This window comes from Theropithecus gelada, chromosome X (genome assembly GCF_003255815.1).
Source record: "Theropithecus gelada isolate Dixy chromosome X, Tgel_1.0, whole genome shotgun sequence".
NCBI lineage: Eukaryota > Metazoa > Chordata > Mammalia > Primates > Cercopithecidae > Theropithecus > Theropithecus gelada.
In genome coordinates this window covers 31,384,878-31,400,591 of record NC_037689.1, presented here as the reverse complement: position 1 = coordinate 31,400,591, position 15,714 = coordinate 31,384,878, and the positions used below count along the sequence as shown (strand labels likewise).

At 47.0% G+C, this 15,714-nt stretch overlaps 1 protein-coding gene and 1 long non-coding RNA gene across 2 annotated transcripts in view; both read right to left on the bottom strand.

Moving 5' to 3' along the window:
* SHROOM2 (shroom family member 2) overlaps positions 1 to 15,714 on the bottom strand; it is a 164,962-nt gene that overhangs the window by 132,459 nt on the left and 16,789 nt on the right. The window lies entirely within an intron of this gene.
* Positions 1,575 to 14,351, bottom strand: LOC112615119. The gene is made up of 3 exons (XR_003117284.1): positions 12,818 to 14,351; positions 12,487 to 12,528; positions 1,575 to 1,584 (listed from the first exon to the last, which is right to left on the bottom strand). It is a non-coding gene; the product is annotated as an uncharacterized LOC112615119 (long non-coding RNA).

Genomic DNA, 15,714 nt, shown 5'->3' with positions numbered 1-15,714 from the left:
ATTAAGCCCAATGAGACATCTAGGGAGTCCATATACACATTAGTGAGCAGATGCAGTTTGCTTATTTATAGCATGTTTCTTTTTGAAAAACTGGTGGTGAACACATTTGGATCACATTTATACAGTTATAAAAATAAAGATTTGATTTTGGTCATTCTTCAGATATTTGGTTCTGAATGACTTAACCTGAAGCAACTGGCTCCATTTTCAAATGTTACATCATCATTTCACCTGACAAGCATTCTTGGAGCCTGCTAGATATTGTTAGGTGCTGAGGCTGTAAAGAGGTCTTCAACAGGATGTAAAGCAAACTTATTTGTAATTACCTTATTCAGCCCATTAAGAAATAATACTACTTAAGTTTTATCTCTAGTCCCTCCAATTGGCATCTGGTAATGTACACTGTGAGGTAGACTGATAATCACATGACAGTGCAACATCCTACTGAGAAGTAAATATGACCTGAGTGTCCTAGAAATAATTTAACAGCAGGTTTTGAAACTTGGAGAGTTGCTTTCTCATTTCATGTACACTTGCCCTAAATTGTAGTCTTTGAAGTCGTGTGCATTGCACGTTGGATGAGCCAGGGAAGTTATTACATTAACAACCATTTTGTGTGTATGTAGTAGTTGCTTCATACTGAGAGAACTCGCTTTGGGGTGCAATTAAACAATAAACTGATTTTATTTGGGGGAAACAGGGAAGGGTGCACTCACTAGCAAACCTAAGCATTAATTTTCAGCTTTTGCCCTTATGGTTTAAATTACAATTCCAAAATATTTAGACATACTGAAAGAAAAAAAAAAAAGGTAGAGGGAGGTCGGGTGTGGTGGCTCACACCTATAATTCCAGCACTTTGGGAGGCCAAGGTGGGTGGATCACTTGAGGTCAGGGGTTTGAGACCAGCCTAGCCAACATGGTGAAATCCCGTCTCTACAAAAAATACAGAAATTAGCTGGGCATGGGTGACGGGTGCCTGTAGTCCCACCTACTCAGGAGGCAGAGGCAGGAGGATCACTTGAGCCCAGGAATTGAAGGCTGCAGGGAGGCAAGGTCACACCACTGCACTCTAGCTTGGGTAACAGAGCAGGACAATGTCTCTTAAATAAATAAATAAATAAAAATATTCAACACAAAACTTTATAAATCCTACAATGCTATGATGAAGATACAATGTCCCCCAAATCTGGAAAATTTAAGTTTATTGAGGGATCCCCCTATAGCAGGGGTTTCTGAAATATAACCAGAAATGATGAAGAGGTGAAGGTTTTGATTTTGGTCTGAGGCTATGTTGTTGCTGGGAAGTGAAAGAGTGGAAAATGACAAGAGAGCAGCTCATGTCTAAGCGGGGACACCTTCCCGAGCGCTATCACCCTTGGGTTACAGGGACTCCGCTCAGTGCCTGAACCCCAGAATCAACCCTGTGTCCACTTCACAGGGAGGCTGAAAGACTCCCATGCTCCTGCTCAGAAAGCAGCAGCAGCAGCAGCAGGGGATGAGGCTGAGCTAATCACAAACTGCCACCACAAGGACCACCAGGATGCCGGCAACCATGCATGTCTTCCTGAAGGCTCAGCAGACATGCTGACCACCTCTGTTGGAGCCCTTCAGGGCCCCACACCCACCAGGGTCAGGACAAAAATCCTATGACCTTTGAAAATTGTGAGTTTTAATTTTGCTTCAACAGCTGTGAAGCCAAAATGACCAATCCTATTCTTTTGATTCATAAGAGATGTGCCACCCCTGTGCTCAGGAAATCACAAATGCTATGCCTGGGGCAGTGAGGTTAAAAAGCTCGAAACACAAGGAAAATACTCAGGAGACTTGAAAACTTGTCCACACAGCAGCATTATTCACAAGAGTCACAAAGGAGAACCACCCACATGTCCATCAAAGGATATGAACAAAACGCGGTCCATTCCCATAGGACAATAGCATTCAGCCGTGAAAAGGAATGACTGATACACACAACAACATGGATTAATCTCCAAACATTATGAGATAAGCCAGACACAAATGACCACATATTCTATGATCCCAGTGACTTGAAATGTCCAGAACAGACAAATCCATACATAGTAACTGTGATGGTTAATACTAAGTGTCAGCTTGATTGGATCGAAGGATACAAAGTACTGATCCTGGGTGTGTCTGCGAAGGTGTTGCCAAAAGAGATTAAATTTGAGTCAGTGGGCTGGGGAAGGCAGATCCACCCTTAATCTGGTGGGCACCATCTAATCAGCTGAAACGGATATTAAGCAGACAGAAAGACGTGAAAAGGAGAGACTGGCCTGGCCTCCCAGCCTACATCTTTCTCCCGTGCTGGATGCTTCCTGCCCTCGAACATCAGACTCCAAGTTCTTCAGTTTTGGGACTCGGACTGGCTCTCCTTGCTCTTCAGCTTGCAGACAGTCTGTTGTGGGACCTTGTGATCATGGGAGTTAATACTTAATAACATCCCCTTTATATGTACATACATATATATATGATGTAGACATATATATAATTATATATAGATATATATAGGATAGAGAGAACGGATCCTTCTATATAGAGGATATATATCTGAGCTATATGTAGGAAATATATATATATATAAAAATATGTATATCTAGCCTATTAGTTCTGTCCCTCTAAGAGAACCCTAATGCAGATTTTGGTACCAGGACTGGTTCTAGAGGAACAGAATATTAAGGATGGAGTTCTTTTGTCGGTTTTGGGGTTTCTGGAGTTAGCTGCTTAATATGATTAGACTCCAAAATGCTAAGGACTCTACTTCACATAGTATGGAGAACACTGATAGTCCTTGGCATAAACTGTTTAGAGAGTTATGCAAAATAAATGCATTTGACACTCCTGATTCACTGCTCATGAGAGGCAAGGAGTTTAGTGACTCTATACATAATACCTTTGACCATATGTGGAGATCCAAGGAACATAATGAAGCTGGTTGGTTGTTCCTAAGTTCAGCGGGCAAAGTGACAAAAGAAAATGATGAACTCAGGGATTCCGTCTCTCAGCTTCAGAAGCAGATACTGAGCCTCAAATCTGCTAAGATTGCCCCAAGTGAAATTCTTACCTCCTGTAGAGAAAGAGCTGAAATTGTGGAAAAACAGACACAAGTTCTTATCATGCGAGTGGCTGACCTGCAATGAAAGACACGTGCACAGCCTCGCCAGGTGTCTACTGTTAAAGTGAGGGCATTGATTGGAAAAGAATGGGACCCTGCAGCTTGAAATGGGGACGTGTGGGAGGACCCTGATGAAGCTGGGGACACTGAGTTTGTAAACTCTGATGAATCTTTTTTGCCAGAAGGAACAGCTTCCCCATCCCCTGTGGCGGCAACATCCCTTCCCATGCTGCCATCAGCCTTTCCACCTTTGTCTGAGGAGATAAACCTGTGCTGCCGGAGACAACAGTGATGGCCTCCCACAAGACAGTTGCCAGGCAAGATAATGTTGATATTCTTCTCAGGAGCCACCCCCAAAACCCCTGTTTACTTCTAGACCTATAACTAAAGTCCCGGCGGGCCCCTAGAGGTGAGGTTCAGAATGTGACCCATGAGGAGGTGTGCTACACTCGAAAAGAACCATTTGAGTTCTCTAATTCATATAAACAGCAATCTGGAGAACAGGCATGGGAATGGATATTAAGGGTATGGGATAATGATGGAAGGAACACAGAGTTGGATCAGGCTGAATTTATTGATTTGGGCCCACTAAGTAGGGACTCTGCTTTTAATGTTGCCGCTGGGGAGTTTAAAAATGTTCTAATAGTTTTATTTGCTTGGTTAGCTGAAATATGGATTAAAAGATGGCCCACATGAATGAGCTAGAAATGCCTGACCTCCCTTGGTTTAATGTAGAGGAAGGGATCCAAAGGCTTAGGGAGATCGGGATGGTGGAGTGGATTAGTCACCTTAGACCTACTCATCCCAGCTGAGAGGGTCCAGAAGATATACCCTTGACCAACGCCTTGCAAAACAGATTTGTGAGGGCAGCACCTGCATCTTTGAAGAGCCCTGTGATTGTTCTTCCCTGTATGTCAGATCTAATGGTGGGAACTGCAGTCACGCAACTACAAAGTTTAAATACAATAGGAATAATTGGATCCTGAGGTGGCAGAAGCCAAGTGATGACACTCAACTGTCAAAGGCAAGGTGTGTGTAGCTACCGTAATGGACAGCAGAGGCAAAGCGGCAACCAGAATAGTCTGACTCGTGTGAGCTCTGGCATTGGCTAATTAATTAATCACGGTGCTCCTAGAAGTGAAGTTGATAGGAAGCCTATTGCCTTCCTACTGAATTTATACAAGCAGAAAACTTCTGGGTTGAATGGACAAAAGACTAATTTGAATTATAAAAACAGAATCACAGCCCCTCAATCAATTTCCAGACTTGAGCCAGTTTACAGACCCAGAACCCCTTGAATGAAGAGGAGGCCAGGTTCCCTTGAGGAAGGACCCCACTACATTACCAACAATTAATGTGGTGAATCTTTCTCCCATCCTTCCCCAATGAGACCTCTGGACTTTAACCAGGGTAACTGTGCATTGGGGAAAGGGAAATGATCAGACATTTTGGGGACTACTGGACACTGGCTCTGAGCTGATGTTGATTTCAAGGGAGCAAAAACGTCATTGTGGTCCTCCAGTTAAAGTACGGGCTTATGGAGGTATGGTAATTAATGGAATTTTAGCTCAGGTCCGACTTACAGTGGGTCCCCAGACTCATCCTGTGGTCATTTCCCCAGTGCCAGAATGCATGATTGGCATAGACATACTTAGCAGCTGGCAGAACCCCCACATTGGTTCCCTGACTGGTAGGGTGAGGGCTATTATAGTGGGAAAGGCTCAATGGAAGCCATTAGAGTTGCCTCTACCTAGAAAAACAGTAAATCAAAAACAATGTCACATCCCTGCAGGGATTGCAGAGATTAGTGCCACCATCAAGGACTTCAAAGACACATGGGTGGTGATTCCCATCACATCCCTGTTCAACTCTCCCATTTGGCCTGTGCAGAAGACAGATGGATCTTGGAGAATGACAGTGGATTATCATCAGCTTAACTAAGTGGTGACTCCAATTGCAGCTGCTGTACCAGATGTGGTTTCATTGCTTGAGCAAACTAACACATCTCCTGGTACCTGGTATGCAGCCATTGACTTGGCAAATGCCTTTTTCTCCATTACTGTCCACAAGGCCTACCAGAAGCAATTTGCCTTCAGCAGCAATATACCTTTACTGTCCTACCTCAGGGGTGTATCAACTCTCCAGCTTTGTGTCATAATCTTATTCGGAGAGACCTTGATTGCTTTTCGCTTCCCCAAGACATCACACTGGTCCACTGCACTGATGATATTATGCTGATTGGATCCAGTGAACAAGAAGTAGCAAACACACTGGACTTATTGGTAAGACATTTGTGTGCCAGAGGATGGGAAATAAATCCGACTAAAATTCAGGGACCTTCTACCTCAGTAAAATTTCTAGGGGTCCAATGGTATGGGGCCTGTCGAGATATTCCAAGGTGAAGAATAAGTTGCTGCATTTGGCCTCTCCTACAAGCAGGAAAGAGGCACAACGCCTAGTGGGCCTATCTGGATTTTGGAGGCAACACATTCCTCATTTGGGTGTGTTACTCTGACCCATTAATCAAGTGACCCGAAAGGCTGCCAGTTTTGAGTGGGGTCCAGAACAGGACAAGGCTCTGCAACAGGTCCAGGCTGCTGTGCAAGCTGCCCTGCCACTTGGGCCATATGATCCAATGGTGCCTGAAGTGTCAGTGGCAGATAGGGATGCTGTTTGGACCCTCTGGCAGGCCCCCATAGGTGAATCACAGCGGAGGCCTCTAGGATTTTGGAGCAAGGCCCTGCCATCTTCTGCAGACAACTACTCTCCTTTTGAGATACAGCTCTTGGCCCGTTACTGGGCTTTGGTAGAAACTGAATATTTGACTATGGCTCATCAAGCCACCATGCAATCTGAACTACCTATCATGAACTGGGTGCTTTCTGGCCCATCTATCCATAAAGCTGGGTGTGCACAGCAGCACTCTATCATCAAATGGAAGTGGTATATACGTGATCGGGCTCAAGCAGGTCCTGAAGGCACAAGTAAGTTACATGAAGAAGTGACTCAAATGCCAATGGTCTCCACTCCTGCCACCCTGCCTTCTCTCCCCGAGCCTGCACTAATAGCCTCATGGAGAGTTCCCTATGATCAGTTGACAGAGGAAGAGAAGACTAGGGTCTGGTTCACAGACGGTTCTGTACGATATGCAGACACCACCCCAAAATAGAGAGTGGCACCACTACAGCCCCTTTCTACAACACCCCTGAAGGACAGCGGTGAAGGGAAACCTTCCCAGTGGGCAGAACTTGGAGCAGTGCACCTGGTTGTGTATTTTGTATGGACGGAAAAATGGCCAGATGTGTGATTATATACTGATTCATGGGCTGAATTCATGGGAAGAAGTATGATTGGAAAATTGGTGACAAAGAAATTCGGGGATGAGGTTTGTGGATGGACCTCTCTGAGTGGTCAAAAACTGTGAAGATACTTGCATCCCATGTGAGTGCTCACCAACAGGTGACCTCAGTAGAGGAGGATTTTAAGAATCAACTGGATAGGATGACCCTTTCTGTGGACACCACTCAGCCTCTTTTCCCAGCTACCCATCATCGCCCAATGGGCCCATGAACAAAGTGGCCATGGTGGCAGGGATGGAGGTTATGGATGGACTCAGCAACATGGACTTCCACTCACCAAGGCTGACCTGGCTATGGCCACTGCTGGATACCCAATTTGCCAGCAGCAGAGACCATCACTGAGCCCTCGATATGTTACCATTCCTTGGGGTGATCAGCCAGCTACCTGGTGGCAGGTTGATTATATTGTACCTCTTCCATCATGGCAAGGCCAAAGGTTTGTCCTCACTGCAATAGACACTTACTCCAGATATGGGTTTGCCTATCCTGCACGCAATGCTTCTGCCAAGACTACCATCTGTGGACTCATGGAACGCCTTATCCACCATCATGGTATTCCACATAGCATTGCCTCTGACTAAGGCACTCACTTTATAGCTAAAGAAGTGTGGCAGTGGGCTCATGCTCATGGAATTCACTGGTCTTACCACGTTCCCCTTCATCCTGAAGCAGCTGGATTAATGGAATGGTGGAATGGCCTTTTGAAGTCAACTATAACGCCAACTAGGTGACAATACTTTGCAGGGCTGGGGCAAAGTTCTTCAGAAGGCCATCTATGCTCTGAATCAGCATCCAATGTATGGTACTGTTTCTCCCATAGCCAGAATTCATGGGTCCAGGAATCAAGGGGTGGAAGTAGACGTGGCACGACTTACCATCACCCCTAGTGATCCACTAGCAAAATTTTTCCTTCCTGTTCCTGCAACATTACATTCTGTTGGCCTAGGGGTCTTAGTTCCAGAGGGAGGAACGCTGCCGCCAGGAGACACAACAATGATTCCATTAAACTGGAAGTTCAGATTGCCACCTGGCTGCTTTGGGCTCCTCCTACCTTTAAGTCAACAGGATAAGAAGGGAGTTACAGTGTTGGCTGGGGTGACTGACCCAGACTATCAAGATAAAATCAGTCTACTACTCCACAACGGAGCTAGGGAAGAGTATGCATGGAATACAGGAGACCCATTAGGGCATCTCTTAGTATTACCATGCCCTGTGATTAAGGTTAAGGGAACACTACAACAGCCCAATCCAGGCCAGACTACGAATGACCCAGACCCTTCAGGAATGAAGGTTTGAGTCACTCCACCAGGCAAAAAAACACAATCAGCTAAGGAGCTTGCTGAAGGCAAAGGGAATACAGAATGGGTAGTAGAAGGTAGTCATCAGTACCAGCTACGACCATGTGACCAGCTGCAGAAATGGGGACTGTAACTGTCATGAGTATTTCCTCCTCCTTTTGCTAAAAGCATGTTTGTGCATGTATACACCTGTACTAGGAAAATATCTTTATTTTAATTTCTTTTCCTTTATCACGTGACATAAGATTTATTGACTTCAGGCTAGGCACAGTGGCTCACGCCTGTAATCCCAGCACTTTGGGAGGCTGAGGCAGGTGGATCACTTGAGGTCAGGAGCTCAAGACCAGCCTGGCAAACATGGTGAAACTCCATCTCTACTAAAAATACAAAAAAAAATTGGCCAGCGTCATGGCGCACGCCTGTAGTCCCAGTTACTCGGGAGGCTGAGGCAGGAGAATTGCTTGAACCCAGGAGGCAGAGGTTGCAGTGAGCTGAGATCGTGCCACTGCACTCCAGCCTGGGCAACAGAGCGAGACTCTGTCTCAAAAAAAAAGATTTATTGACTTCATATCAGCATTTAAGTATTATCAGCTTTATGTAATAGTATTTGGGTTGGGGATTGGTGCATTTTTGGTTGTATGAAGGATAGCTGTATTATGTTAGGTGTAATTATGACCTTATTATTGTCTTTACTTGAAGATTATGTATGATCTCACATTGACAAGGGGTGGACTTGTGATGGTTAATACTGAGTGTCAACTTGATTGGATCGAAGAACACAAAATATTGATCCTGGGTCCTGGGTGTGTCTGTGAGGGTATTGCCAAAAGAGATTAACATGTGAGTCAGTGGGCTGGGGAAGGCAGATCTGCCCTTAATCTGGTGGGCACAGTCTAATCTACATCAGACAGAAAGGCGTGAAAAGGAGAGACTGGCCTGGCCTCCCAGCCTACATCTTTCTCCCATGCTGGATGCTTCCTGGCCTCGAACATCAGACTCCAAGTTCTTCAGTTTTGGGACTCGGACTGGCTTCCTTGCTCCTCAGTTTGCAGATAGCCTGTTGTGGGACCCTGTGATCATGTGAGTTAATACTTAATAAACTCCTCTTCATAGGTATTTCCTATTACTTCTGTCTCTCTAGAGAACCCTGACTAATAAGAGAAAGCAGATCAGTGCGGGGGTGGGATTTGGGGGAAGGGAGGAAATGGGGAGGGAGTATTAATGGATGTAGGGATTCTTTTTTGGGGTGATAAAAATGTTCTGGAATTACGGCCAGACGCAGTGGCTCAAGCCTGTAATCCCAGCACTTTGGGAGGCCGAGATGGGCGGATCACGAGGTCAGGAGATCAAGACCATCCTGGCTAACACGGTGAAACCCCGTCTCTACTAAAAAAAAAAAAAAAAAATACAAAAAAACTAGCGGGGCGAGGTGGTGGGCGCTTGTAGTCCCAGCTACTCGGGAAGCTGAGACAGGATAATGGCGTAAATCCGGGAGGCGGAGCTTGCAGTGAGCCGAGATCCGGCCACTGCACTCCAGCCTGGGCGACAGAGCGAGACTCCGTCTCAAAAAAAAAAAAAAAAAAATTGTTCTGGAATTAAAGTGACGATTACACAAGTCAGTGAGTATACAGAAAAAATACCACTAAACTGTACCCTTTAACACGGTGAATTTTGTGACATGTGAATTATATGCATTTATTTTTATTTTTTTATTTTTTGAGACGAAGTTCACTCTTGTCCCCCAGGCTGGAGTGCAATGGTGTGAACTCGGCTCACTGCAACCTCCGCTTCCCAGGTTCAAGCGATTCTCCTGCCTCAGCTTCCCGAGTAGCTGGGATTATAGGCGCCTGCCACCATGCCTGGCTAATTTTTTTGTATTTTTAGTAGAGACGGAGTTTCACCATGTTGGCCAGGCTGGTCTCGAACTCCTGACCTCAGGTGATCCTCCCGCTTTGGCCTCCCAAAGTGCGGGGATTACAGGTGTGAGCCACTGCGCCCGGCCATTATATCCATTTATTTTTTAAAAATTTTTTGAGACAAGGTCTCACTCTGATACCTAGGCTGGAGTACAGTAGCATAATGACAGCTCACTGCAGCCTCCAACTCTCTGGCTCAAGCAAAATCCTCCAGCCTCAGGCTCCCAAGTAGGTGGGACTACAGGCGTGCTCCGCCACACCTAGCTAATTTTGTTTTTTTTGTTGTTTTTTTTTTTTTGTAGAGACATGGTCTCACTATATTGCCCAGGGTCTCCAACCCCTGGGCTCCAGTGATCCTCCCAAAGCACTGGAATTACAGGTGTGAGCCACAGCGCACAGCCTCCATTTTTAATAATGAAAAAAACCTCTTTTTTCAAGAAAAAAGAAGTGCAGGCAGGCTTCCTCCAGCCTCTCCTACCACCCCCAAGTAAAGGAACTCCCAGGGTGCACAGCACACCTTTAGTCTGAGAGGGTGCAGCACTACTGCACTTACTGGATGAAACCCTCAAACACGGGAGATCGGAATGCTCCAAGCAGGGCAAAGTCTGGGAGGAAATCAGGCTGTGGAGACTGAATCCACGAACCAGTTTTCCCTGCGGTGCCAGGCCTGGGCTTGTCCAGGCTAACAGCTCGGGGCTGCATGTGCTCAGGTGTGCCTGGCACCCAGGATGGTCACGAGTCGGGCTCTCTTCCTCTTTTCCTGCTGAACCACGCCCCTCTCTGACCTCCCCATGACATTGAACCTTAAAAAGAGACTTCAGAAGAGTCAAGTTAGCAGCAGGAGCCTGGCAGCCCAGAGTGGGTGGGAAAGGACACTCAGAAGGGCTGCTCTCAGTGGGGGATCAGAGAAGGGCTCCCTTTAGACAGTGAGAAATGCCTTTTCACAGAAAAGCATCACCTTGCTACAAGCAATGTAGAAGACAAGAAAGAAAGGCAAATTGCTTTAATCTCAGGAGTCTAATTTCTCTGCTTTACTTTTTTGTTGGGGCACGGACAGTTTTTTACAGTCTAGACCAGCAGGCAGCATGCAGTCCTGAACTCGGGTTTTATTTCCATGGCACAGCACATGCTATGTGACACACCTGTCGCTATGAGGCCTCTGGAAGCCTGATTTTGTGATGTCTTTACAATACACCAAGGTCTAGATCCTTAGAAACACCTGAGGCCTGTTCCTGTCTCCCAGGGCTGCCGGCCTCCCGACAGGTCCCCTTAGCCCAGGCTCATGGAAACAGCCCCCTGTGCAACCTGCTTGGTCCTGGAGACACTCTGACATATGCCCCCAAACTCGCACGTCTGAAGCAAAGCAGCAGAATGACCCCAGCTCTGACACCAGGCTTGATGCTTGAATGCACGAAGGATGAGCGCCCTTTCATAGGCTGGCTTTCCTGCACCTACCAAACATCTACTGAGTGTCTGTTATGTGCTAGGCATGGCGACGGGGCTGGCTGTGACCCTACTCGGGGATCATCCAGGCTCAGACATACTCGAGGCAGGGACCTTCATGAGGCTTCTGAATCCAAACAGAATGGGTGGGAACCCAGTCCCTTCACTTGCCAGCTGTGACCCAGGGCTCCGCAGGCCTTCCCTAGACCCCATCTCCATAAAAAAGGATTAAAGTTGGGCCCTGCGTGGTGGCTCATGCCTGTAATCCCAGCACTTTGGGAGGCCAACACAGGAGGATGCCTTGCGCCCAGGAGTTGGAGAATAGCCTGGCTAACATGGTGAAAGCCTCTCTACTAAAAATACAAAAATTAGTCAGGTGTGGTGGTGCAGGTTTGTAATCCCAGCTACTGGGGAGGCTGAGGCAGGAGAATGGCGTCAACCCGGGAGGCGGAGCTTGCAGTGAGCAGAGATCGAGCCACTGTACTCTAGCCTGGGCAACGGAGTGAGACTCTGTCTCAAAAAAAAAAAAAAAAACAAAAAGGATTAAAGTTGTATGTGATGACTGTGCTGGCATAAGGATGACTACATTAATGTGATATACCAAATTAAAGTTATATACTTCATCCAGATCATTAATGTATTTCGGTTAATCTATTTAACTTGATGTTATATATTCAATTATTTTATATAAATTAATATTATACAGTAAATAAATATTGAAATAATTTATCTCTAAACATTTTTGGGAACCTAAAAGTTCATTTTCTTCTGAAAACTAGAACGTGTTCATGGGCCCCAGCAATGTGCCTGTGGTGCGAGTGAAGAGACTGGCCCTGCCATAACCACGGGCAGGTTTCTCAACCTCTCTAAGCCTAACGCTCCTCACTAACTGTCTAGTTCAAGACGCTGTAACAAAACACCACAGACTGGGAGGCTCATAAACAGCAGAAATGTATTGTTCATAGCTGTGGAGGCTGGGTGTCCAAGGTCAAGAGACGGCAGATTCAGTGTCTGCTGTGGACCCACTTCCTGGTTTGCAGGAGGTGCCTTCGCACTGTGTCCTCACAGGACAGAAGGGACGAGGAACTACCTGGGTCTCTTTTATAAGGGCATGGATCCCATTCCTAATCACCTCCCAAAAGACCCCACCTCTTTTTTTTTTTTTTTTTGAGACACAGTCTCACTCTGTCACCCAGGCTAGAGTGCAATGGCGCGATCTCAGCTCACTGCAATCTCCTCCTCCCAGGTTCAAGCAATTCTCCTGCCTCAGCCTCCCAAGCAGCTGGGATTACAGGTGCCTGCCACCAAGCCCAGCTAATTTTTGAATCTTTAGTAGAGACAGGGTTTCACCATGTTGGCCAGGCTGGTCTCAAACTCCTGACCTCAAGTGATCTGCCCACCTCAGCCCCACAAAGTGCTGGGATTACAGGCGTGAGCCACCACACCCAGTCCCCACCTCCTAATACCATCACCTTGTGGGTTTTCAACATCGGAATTTTGGGGGGACAGAAACATTCAGATCATAGCACCAATACCAACTGTATAAACCTACCCCGCAGAACCACTGTGAAGTTCACATAAAGTTGAACAGCACCTGGAGCACGGTGGAAATTTGGCAGATGCTACTTGGATTCCTTTATTTTTTTATTTTTTATTTTTTGAACTCCTGACCTCAAATAATCCACCCACCTCAGCCTCCCAAAGTGCTGGGATTACAGGCATGAGCCACTGTGCCTGGCCGCTATGTGGATTCTGACTGCACCACTCCGATGCAATGTGACTTGGTGATACGGAATAACAGCAGTTCCCAGAGCCCAGGAAGTCACAGCATAATGCACAGCTGCTGGCATACAGTAGGTGCTCTACAGAGCCCAGGAGTCATTCCTACAATGTTCCACCCTCCAGGGCTCCAGATTGGACAGTGCCGGTGAGGGTAAACTAAAAGGAAACCCTGGTTCCTCCCAAATTTCAGAGGTCTGGGGACAGCCACCCAGGGAAGAAGGTCAGTGTGCAGGAGACAGCTGCACCCACCAGCTCACCACAGCCAGTCTCAGGATGCCACTCCTCAGACCTTCTGAAGCAGAGACTCTTCCTTGCAGTGCGTCGGACAGCACGTTTGCAGAGGGCCACAAACGACAAAGTGGTAAGGCCCCCCGATCTCAGGTCTGCAGGCTTCCTACTAGGCTGTTTCAGGCCATGGTTTTCTTGGTTGCGAGCAATGGAAATGAATTCCTATTTGTAAGCGAAAGGGTGATTTACTAAGATGCTACCAGGAACATAAGGATTGTTGGAAGTCTTAGGTAAAGGGTCAGAAATGAGCCAGAGACAAGGAACCTGGGGAGGCTGGTCTTGCAGACCGTTGCATCCAAGCTGTTTTCTCTGGGCCCCAGCCCATCACCCACAGCAGGCCACGGAGCTGACTGCACCCAGCCCTTGCCCCGCTCGAGACTCAGAGTCCTGGGAAGGAGTGTTAAGTGACACACCACCTCCTGCTGGACCATAAGCACATGCTCCTTCAGCCTCCACCTCCCCAAAGACCTTGTCCACTGGGGAGTTGTCAAAGGAAGACAGGGAGCTAACAGAAAGAGACATCAGATACCACAGAATTTAACGTGCCATCCTCCCAACCCGGGCATGATCTAGTTAATTCAGTGGGCCTTCTTCAACCCACCCAGCCCATCTTCCCAAGGCCAGACACCGTGAGTGACCATAGGTTAGGACCGTTAAAATGTCTGTGGATGTTTAAACGGCTAGATTTGTTACCGAGATTGGTTGGCGGTTCTTATATCCACCACACGCACATAAAACAACACCTGTTGAGAACCCGTGCTGTCCAAACAGCGCTGGCAGATTCTCACTGGCACTGCTTTTCCCTTGTGTGCCCACGGAGTATACTGCATGCATAGGAGAAAAGCCTAAAATCCCGACTTCTGTGTCCGGAGGTGGTCTGTGAAGGCAGCCCCTCCTAAGAGTTGGCTGTGTGCAATGGAACAACTGATGGCTGTGCTCATTTTGTAAAAACCAGGCCCAAGTTCATCAGTACCTCATCAAAACCACCTTCCCAGGAAGGCAGGAGAGGCTCCTGAATCTGGTAGTGGGCGGCAGTCAGTTCTGCTTTCTTCCTGATGGGAAGCACAGAGCACCGTCGGGTGGGAAAAGCACCGGGCACCCTTCGCTGGAGTCCTGGGGGCAAGCACCAAAGAGACAGCATGGAGGCCTGCCTCTCCAACCAGCCTCTGGCACCTGAGCCAGTCCCATCCCCACGGAACCAAGGGTTACCGTAAAGCAAGACTGCTGTGTGCATTTCTGTTTTAGAAAAAAATATCTAAAATCTTTTGAGGCTACACATTTTTAAAAAATTATCTTTAAGAAATCTTTGTATGGCTCATGTGGCTTACACAGTAAGATAGGCTTAAGTGTCTTGTTTAGCAAGGAGGTAAAGAGGGAGAAAGAGCTGGGATGCTACCGGGGTGGTGGTTCCCAACTGTAATCCCAGCACTTTGGGAGGCTGATGCAGGAGGACCACTTGAGCCCAGGAGTTCAAGACCAACCTGGGCAACATAGTAAGACCCCATCTCTACAAAAAAAAAAAAAAAAAAAAAAAAACTAAAAAAATAACCAAGCCAGGAGTCGAGGTGGTGTGTGCCTGTGGTTCCAGCTACTCAGGGGTTGAGGCGGGAGGACTGCTTGAGCCCAGGAGGTCAAGGCTGCAGGGAACTGTGATCACACCACTGCACTCCTGCGTGGGTGACACAGCAAGATGCTGTCTCATAAAAAAAGAAAAAGAAAAAGAAATCTGCAGCTGTGATGTCACCCAGATGGAGACTTCAGATCCTGATGTCATGTACAACCTGCATGACCCAGGCAGATCACTCTCAGCCCAAGTTACCTTGTCTTAGATGGTCCTCATAAAAAGGAAGGGGACAAAGGACCTAACAGTGCTCAGAACAGTGTAACAATGTGCAGTCATTCATCCCATCTCAAGGCTACGTGTAAGCTGTGTTTAAAGGACTTTAATATTTAAGGACCTATTACATGCCAGGCAATATGCCTGTGATACCAGCAATGAAACAGAGCCAGTCCCCACTGTCAGGGATCTCCCAGGTCAAGTAGGCTTAAGGATGCTGCCAAACCAATGATTATAGAGGGCCACCGAGGGCATTCCACATGACTGGGGACGGAGAGTTAGGGCCACTTCGCCTGGGTGATGTAATCTGAGCAAAGCCTTCCACAAAACTGTGAATGTCTCAGAAACTCTGCAAGGCCTCAAATAACAGAGGATGCTGGGAGACCAGCAAATCATTCTCTAAAGCAGCACTCAGCAAACTTTTTACCAAGTGACTAAATCATGTTGTTAAAATATGGGTTCTGATTCAGCAGGTATGGGGCAGGGTCTGAGATTCTCTGCAGTTGTAACAAGCTCCCAGGTGATGCGGATGTGCTAACCTAAAAACCACACTCCGCCTCACAAGAGTCTGAAGCAAGCTGGGCATGGTGAGGCACGACTGTAGTGCCAGCCACATCAGGAGGCTGAGGTGGGAAGATCACTTGAGCCCAGTAGCTAAGTC